We start from the raw sequence: 9,023 nt of genomic DNA, 5'->3' as shown, positions 1-9,023 counted from the left end.
TCTCTGTACACAGAGAGCTGTTACCCTTCCCTTTATAGTTATGACACCCACGGTATCAGTGAAGCAAGTCCCTCTTTAATAAGCTTCTAATTAATGCTAACACAGGCATAGGGCTACATTTGCTGTACATTACACTTTTATTTTGTCTGTAGCCTTGTACTGCTTTCTTCACTTCATGTAGGGATTCTGCATAATATGAACATAGATTATGTTTATGATCAGCTAATTTTGTCTCTGTTCTATGGTCTCTTTCTGTTTTATTTCACCATGCAGCAGCTCCTAAAGCCCAGATGACTATCTGAAGTGCTGTGATACATAGTGCAAGTTCTCGCTCTGGTATGAGCTCACGAAGAACACAATGAGAGCACTGTTCAGTAATCTGCTTGTAAAGGCTGCCTCTCTACCTTCCCATCCCCATTCCAGGAGCCTATTAAATTAATGAGACAGAAGTCAGTGCAACAGCAGTCAACATGTTATTCGTGTATAGCACTGGTGCCGTTACAATGTGCCTGTTTTTTCTCCTGGGACATTTAATTTCCGCTTCTCAAATGAGCTGCAAAGCTGTGAAGCCTGGCAGTGTTCTTTCTAGACACTCTGTGATGCAGATAATGAGGGTACTGATAGGTGCCTAGGAGACTGTGATGGCTCTAAGCACAGCTATGGTCTGATAATGCTTTATGCCAGTAGTGTCACAGCGGAACCACTATCATCCCTCAAGGAATGGTTCATCTTTATGTGTAATACAGCAGCTGTCACCTAAATGGCTAATGGGGAAGCAAAGTAGAACCTTAGTGCTAGTAATCTTTGTCACTTAATAATTTTAAAGGTATCACACTTCAGTAGCTGCTGCAAGTTCCAATAAAAGGGTATTTGCCTTTTTTATTTTGTTTGCTGTGGATTAAATGTAAATTGAGAAATCCATGATGCTGCTCGATGCAGATCTAATTTAGTGTAATTTAAATAGCCAAGTAATTAAAATGTATTATAGGTATAAGATGCTGGGATGGTGGAGTGCCTGCATTTAAGAGGAAGATTTATTGGGCTCACTGCATCCACAGTGAACCTTCTACAACCACATTAGCTAACATCTGTCAGAAAATGTTGAGATGCAGGGCATAAGACATACACTTATAGGGTATATGCTTGCATGTCTTTGATTGACAGATCAGGAATATGGAGTAACACTTGCAAATGAAGCTAGTCAGTAATCAAGCACATGCCTTTGTGTACATATAGAACTAAATTACAGCTATACAATGTCTCTCTGTGTATATATATTTATACACATGCATCTATACTCATCCTTTCCAATTAATGTTGGTCTCCAGCAGTTAGAACTGCAGCTTCCTTCAATTTATAAAGCTAAGTAATAATAATAAGTAATAGTTCAATTAACACACATGACGTCAGTGATGACATTGCACTATTAGTGTTTCCTGGCAGATCATTTTGTTTGTTTTTGCACAATAAAATTATAAGTCATACTGTAGTAGGATAGGTCACCGAATTCTAAGGAAAAGCCAAGCTCATTTCAATCACACCTTCAGACAGATTGTTAATTTCTTGGGGCGTTAACATGCTTATGCTGCTGAAGGTTAAGAGGAGAAAGGTGCTGGAACATATATGTCCAGTAATTGTCCAGGGGATGAGTTACAGATCTAGATAGCCCAAATTCAATCTGCCCTTAGGGCTTCTAGCTCTGAGATGATAAATCAAGGGACATTTCTTGGAATTTGGGAAATACTATTCAAATCAACTAAAAAAAGAATTCAAAATAAGTTACAAAACTGTATATACAGAGTCAGTGTGATATCTGCATTGTTAAAGAGACATGAATGAAGGGGAAAGCACGATAACATTAGAGATTACTATTATTTTAAGAGACGTAGATTTGCAGGTATAGATTTTCAATAAGTTGGGGCACAATGGTATGTGGTATCATGAAATCTCTGCCAGTCATGCTGACCAATATTTTTTATTGTTTTCTTGTGTTTCCCCATCTCTCTGTATCCTCCTGTTGTCTCTTGTCTTATACTTAGACTCTAATCTCTTTACGGAAGGGACTGTCTTTTTGTTGGGTGTTTGTACAGCACCTCGCACAATGAGGTCCTAGGCATTACCACAATCCAAACAAACAAACAAATAAATAATAAATATAGTAAAGAGACACTAAGAGCACTGGGTAATGAATGATCAGGCAGGCACGTGTTATGCAGGGTTTCTTCACAGAACTGCCAGCCGTGACCTACAACAACTGCTCTTCCAGTAATCAGCCTTTTATGCAAAGGCATATAAGTGAATAGAACTGAGTGATGGCTTCAGAGTGTGAATAAATAGTATTAATAATAATAATAATTAATAATAAATAAAATATTAAGGAGGATAAGGACATGATATTGCAGAAATATATACCCAGACATCCTCTTTGCAGATAGTAAAGGTGAAGCAGAGCCAGGGACAGATTGGTCTGGTTTTGGAACAAGCTGATATATTACAGAACAAGTCTCCAGGACTGGATGGTACCGATCCAAGATCTCTGAAAGGATTTAAGAATGAATCGGTTGAGCTAATAACAAAAATATGCACTCTTTCATTAAAACCAGCTATTAAACTGGAGGCAAATGATGTAGCTATCTTTAAAAATGGTGCTGGAGTGATCAGGGAATTGCAGACCAGTAAGACTTACCTCAGTACCAAATAAATGAATGAACTGATAATTAAAAGTAGAATTCCTTAACCTGTGAACATGGTATAAGAACGAAAGAGCATGGCTTTTGCAACAGGAAACTGTGTCTCCCTAATCTTCTAGAATTCTTTGAGTACATAAAGAAAATAGTGGGATTGGTTGACATAATTTATTAGGACTTTCAAATAGCCTTTGACAAAGTCTCTCAAAGGAGGCTTTTAGGAGATGAAGTAGTCATGGATGAGAGAGGTAGAAAGCTGCCATGGATTAGAAAATGGCTAAGAGAGAGAAAACAAAGAATAGGGATAAATGGTTAATTTTCAGTATGGCAAAAGGTTAACAGTGGGGTGCCACAAGGTTCTGGACTAGGATCAGTGTTGTTTAATATGTTTATTATTGAAAAGGGGGTGTACTGGGTGATGGTGACATTAACAAATGATACAAAATTATTTTAGATAGCCAAGACTAGGGAAGACAGGGGAGAATTTCAGAGGGACCTAATGAAGCTAGATAAATGGACAGCCCAATGGCAGACAAAATTCTATACTGACAAATACAAGGCAATGTATTTTGGAAGGAATAATTTGAATTACTCAGACACATTGCTGGGTTCTAAATTAATTGTGATCACTTAGGAAAATGATCTAGGTATCACTTTGGCTAACTCATTTACAATCTCTTCTTAATGTGCAGAATAATCAAAATGTTAGGCTTTAGAAAGAGTGGGATAGAAAATAATAGTGAGAATATTATAATGCATTATATTTTAGTTTGTGCTCACATGGAATGCTGTGTTCAAAGATGGGCAATCTAAATAATTAGAAGCCTGGAGAGACTTCTGTAGGTGAGAAGGTTGCAAAGCTTGGGACTGTCTAGAAAGGAAATGAATTCAAGAAGATATGATAAATCCATACAATAATAAGGTAGATTGGGTGCTTTCATAAATTAAAAACAAGAGGCCATTCAATCTAATTGAAAGGCAACACGTTAAAAAAGAATACAAGGAAATACCTTTTTATACAATACATAATAAGCTCTTGTAAATCACTGCCACATGTCATCACTGAGGCCAAGAATTTAGCAGGATTCAAAAAAGAATCGGATACCCATATGGAGGCTGAGAACATCCACAGTTATGTTAACTAGGATAAAAATATATTTAAAAGGGACATATATGCTCGTGGTTCAGGGCATATACCAAGCACTAGCTGATAGGTTTTCAGAAGAAACTTTCTAAATAGGTAGATTATTCCACAGTTGTCCATTATGGCTTCATGCATCTCCCTCTGAAACAGCTGGTATTGGCCATTGGTGGTGATAGGATATGGACTAGATGGATCACGGATCTGATCTAGTGTGCCAATTCCTGTGCTCCTAATATTATTAACAATAGGTCAAACCCTGACCAAATGACACAAGCCTGCCCCCTCGTCTGCAAATCTACGTTGAGACACCAATTATACACCCCCATTCGATTGACACGTTCCACAGAGCCGCTAGCCATGCCCACTGCAATGTCCATGTTCCAGAGCAAGTTATACTCTTAGGATTTTTGTGTCCCGCCCTTGCAAGGAATGAGTTTGAGGCCCGCAAAGAACTCCTACCTCCACTGATTACACGTGGCCATCGGGGGTAACCTAAATGATGCCCACATCCACTGAAACCAGAGCCCACCCCCCCAATGCACTCATGTAATTCCCATTAGATGCAAGTGGGAGTGTGAACATCCATATCCAGTATCAAAAAGTACCTTTGTGTGTGTAAACTTAGATACACAAACAGTTGTTGCAGTTCTCTGTCTTGTGTTGTGTCTTCATGTGTAGGGAACAGAATGGTCCCATGGACAGGGCCCTGGCCTTGGAGTCAACAGACCTGTATTCTCTTACCCTCTCTGCCTCTGGGTATGTCTACACTATGGGATTAATCCGAATTTATATAATTCGAATTTTGGAAACAGATTGTATAAAGTCGAATGTATGCGGCCACACTAAGCACATTAATTCGGTGGTGTGCATCCATGTACCGGGGCTAGCGTCGATTTCCGGAGCGTTGCACTGTGGGTAGCTATCCCATAGCTATCCCATAGTTCCCGCAGTCTCCTCCGCCCATTGGAATTCTGGGTTGAGATCCCAATGCCTGATGGGGCCAAAAACATTGTCGCGGGTGGTTCTGGGTACATCCTCCCCCTCCCTCCGGGAAAGCAATGGCAGACAACCGTTTCGCGCCTTTTTCCTGGGTGAACAGTGCAGACGCCATACCACGGCAAGCATGGAGCCCGCTCAGCTCAAGACAGCAGTCATGAACATTGTAAACACCTCGCGTGTTATCGTGCAGTTTATGCTGAACCAGAACCTGCAAAACCATGCGGCGAGGAGTAGGCTACGGCAGCGCGGCGGTGAGAGTGATGAGGACATGGACATGGAATTCTATCAAACCGCGGGCCCCGGTGCTTTGGAGATCATGCTGTTAATGGGGCAGGTTATAGCCGTGGAACACCGATTCTGGGCCTGGGAAACAAGCACAGACTGGTGGGACCGCATAGTGTTGCAGGTGTGGGACGATTCCCAGTGGCTGCGAAACTTTCGCATGCATAAGGGCACTTTCTTGGAACTTTGTGACTTGCTTTCCCCTGCCCTGAAGCGCCAGAATACCAAGATGAGAGCAGCCCTCACAGTTGAGAAGCGAGTGGCGATAGCCCTGTGGAAGCTTGCAACGCCAGACAGCTACCGGTCAGTCGGGAATCAATTTGGAGTGGGCAAATCTACTGTGGGGGCTGCTGTGATGCAAGTAGCCAAAGCAATCACTGAGCTGCTGCTACGAAAAGTAGTGACTCTGGGAAATGTGCAGGTCATAGTGGATGGCTTTGCTGCAATGGGATTCCCTAACTGTGGTGGGGCAATAGATGGAACCCATATCCCTATCTTGGCACCGGAGCACCAGGGTACCCAGTACATAAACCGCAAGGGGTACTTTTCAATGGTGCTGCAAGCATTTGTGGATCACAAGGGACGTTTCGCCAACATTAACGTGGGCTGGCCGGGAAGGTTCATGACGCTCGCGTCTTCAGGAACACTAATCTGTTTAAACGGCTGCAGCAAGGGACTTACTTCCTGGACCAGAAAATAACCGTTGGGGATGTTGAAATGCCTATAGTTATCCTTGGGGACCCAGCCGACCCCTTAATGCCATGGCTCATGAAGCCATACACAGGCAGCCTGGACAGGAGTCAGGACCTGTTCAACTACAGGCTGAGCAAGTGCAGAATGGTGGTAGAATGTGCATTTGGCTGTTTAAAAGGTCGCTGACGCTCGTTACTGACTCAGTCAGACCTCAGCCAAACCAATATCCCCATTGTTATTGCTGCTTGCTGTGTGCTCCACAATCTCTGTGAGAGTAAGGGGGAGACCTTTATGGCGGGGTGGGAGGCTGAGGCAAATCGCCTGGCTGCTGATTATGCGCAGCCAGACACCAGGGCGATTAGAAGATCACACCAGGAAGCGCTGCGCATCAGAGAAGCTTTGAAAACCAGTTTCATGACTGGCCAGGCTACCGTGTGAAAGTTCTGTTTGTTGAAAACCCGCCCCCTTGATTGACTCATTCCCTGTAAGCAAACCACCCTCCCCGCTTAAATCACAGCTTGCTTTTAAAGGAAATAAAGTCACTATTGTTTAAAAATCATGTATTCTTTATTAATTGATTATAAACATAGGGAGAGAACCGACAAGGTAACCTGGGTGAGGTTTGGGAGGAGGATAGGAGGGAAGTAAAAGGCCACTGAAAAAATTCAATATAATGACAGCCTTTTGGTTGGGCTGTCCACTGGGGTGGAGTGGGAGGGTGCACGGAGCCTCCCCCCCCGCGTTCTTACACGTCTGGGTGAGGAGGATATGGAACATGGTGAGGGGGGAGGGAGGTTATACAGCGGCTGCAGCGGCAGTCTGTTATCCTGCTGCCGTTCCTGAAGCTCCACCAGACGCCGGAGCATGTCCGTTTGGTCACGCAGCAGCCCCAGCGTTGCAGCCTGCCATCTCTCATCTCGAGCGTCCCTCATGACCTCACGTTCACTGGCATCTTTCCTGTATTTAGATACCGTGTCCTTCCACTCATTCAAATGAGCTCTTTCATTGCGGGTGCATTCCATTATTTCCGAGAACATCTCATCTCGCGTCCTCTTTCTCCGCCGCCTTATCTGAGAGAGCCTTCGGGACGGAGGCGGGAGGCTTGAAAAATTTGCAGCTGCTGGAGGGAGGGATGAAAAAAAGTAGAGAAGTTTTTAAAATGATACATTTTACAGAACAATGCTTATATTCTTTCATGGTGAACAACACTATTCACATTACATAGCACATGTGATTTCAGTACAAGGTCGCATTTTCCATCTTAATATTGAGTGCCTGTGGCTTTGGTGTTAGAGATCACAGACGCAGGTCCGGGCAACAGAATTCAGCTTGCATGCGGCCATGGTAAGCCATTGTCTTTTGGCTTCTGCGCCCTCCTTTCCCACATACCAAGCAAAGCCCGTTGATTGCTGCGGTTTTCCTGTTAACCTTCAGCAGCAGAAACCAAACTAACCCCCCGCCCTCCCCGCCATGAATTATCTGGGATGATCGCTGTACCCCTCCCCCCAACGCGTGGCTGGTATCAGGGAAGAACCCTGTTAGCCAAACGCAAAAAGCTCAGGGCCAATTCCCCCCCACCCTGCGCTTGGCTAACTGCAGGGAATGATTTATTTTCAGCCACAGGCAAACAGCCCAGTAGGAACAGCCACCTCTGTCCCCTTAATTAAAGTCCCGTATTTCAACCAGGTTACCATGAGCGATATCACTCTCCTGAGGATTACACAGCGAGATAAAGAACGGATGTTGCTTGAATGCCAGCAAACACCGGGACCATACGCTGCCAGGCTTTGTCATGCAATGATACCAGATTACTTGCTACTAGCATGGCGTGGTCAAGTGTCCTACCATGGAGGATGGAATAAGGCTGCACTGCCCAGAAACCTTGTGGCAAGGCTTTTGGAGTACCTCCAGGAGAGCTTCATGGAGATGTCCCTGGAGGATTTCCGCTCCATCCCCAGACACATTAACAGACTTTTCCAGTAGCTGTACTGGCCGTGAATGCATCCCAAGTCCTCAGGGTAAAGTAATCATTAAAAAATGCTTGCTTTTAAAACAAGTTTTATATTTTAAAAGGTAAACTCACCTGAGGTCCCTTCCATTGGGTCATGGTCTTGAATACTGGCTTGAGAGGCTTGGGAGCGTACTTCAGTCAGGCTGAGAAAAAGATCCTGGTTGTTGGGGAGAACGGAGTGCTGTGTGCTCTCAGCAAGCTCGTCCTTGTCCTCCTCCTCCTCCTCTTCCCCGTCCGCAGAATCCTCAGGTGTAGCTGATGAGATTACCCCCGCCTCGGAATCCATGGTCGGGGTGGGGTAGTGGTGGTGGCCCCCCCTAGAACTGCATGCAGCTTGGCGTAGAAGCGGCATGTCCGCGCCTCTGACCCGGAGCAACCGTTTGCCTCCTTTGTTTTTTGATAGGCTTGTCTGAGCTCCTTGACTTTCACGCGGCACTGATCTGAGTCCCTATTGTGGCCTCTCTCCATCATGCCCTTGGAGATTTTTTCAAAAGTTTTGGCATTTCGTCTTTTCGAACGAAGTTCTGCTAGCACTGAATCCTCTCCCCATATAGCGATCAGATCCAGTACCTCCCATACGGTCCATGCTGGTGCTCTTTTTCGATTATCAGCCTGTATGGTTACCTGTGCTGATGAGCTATCTGTGGTCACCTGTGCTCTCCACGCTGGGCAAACAGGAAATAAAATTCAAATGTTCGCGGGGCTTTTCCTGTCTACCTGGCCAGTGCATCTGAGTTCAGATTGCTGTCCAGGACGGTCACAATGGTGCACTGTGGGATAGCTCCCGGAGGCCAATACCATTGAATTGCGGCCACACTAACCCTAATTCGAAATGACAATATCGATTTTGGCGCTACTCCGCTCGTCGGGGTGGAGTACAGAAATCGATTTTAAGAGCCCTTTATTTCGAAATAAATGGCTTCGTTGTGTGGACGGGTGCAGGGTTAATTCGATTTAACGCTGCTAAATCCGAATTAAAGTCATAGTGTAGACCAGGCCTCTGACTTATGAGTCCATGGGAAAGTCACTCCACCTGTTTGTTCCTATGTTCTCTCATCTGTAAAATAGACAGAATACTGACCTTTTCTTTTAAAACACTTGAATAAGCGGAGCTACATGAGAGCTAAATATTATGTCAGATAGTGATGTAACTCCGATAAAGCATTACAATTACAATTGTAAAAATAAACTACTAAGGAATGCTTCC

This window comes from Terrapene carolina, unplaced genomic scaffold, assembly GCF_002925995.2.
Source record: "Terrapene carolina triunguis isolate 2854851 unplaced genomic scaffold, T_m_triunguis-2.0 Scaffold58, whole genome shotgun sequence".
Classification (NCBI taxonomy): Eukaryota; Metazoa; Chordata; order Testudines; family Emydidae; genus Terrapene; species Terrapene triunguis.
The sequence above is the reverse complement of the archived record's forward strand: the minus strand, read 5'-3'. Positions refer to the sequence as shown.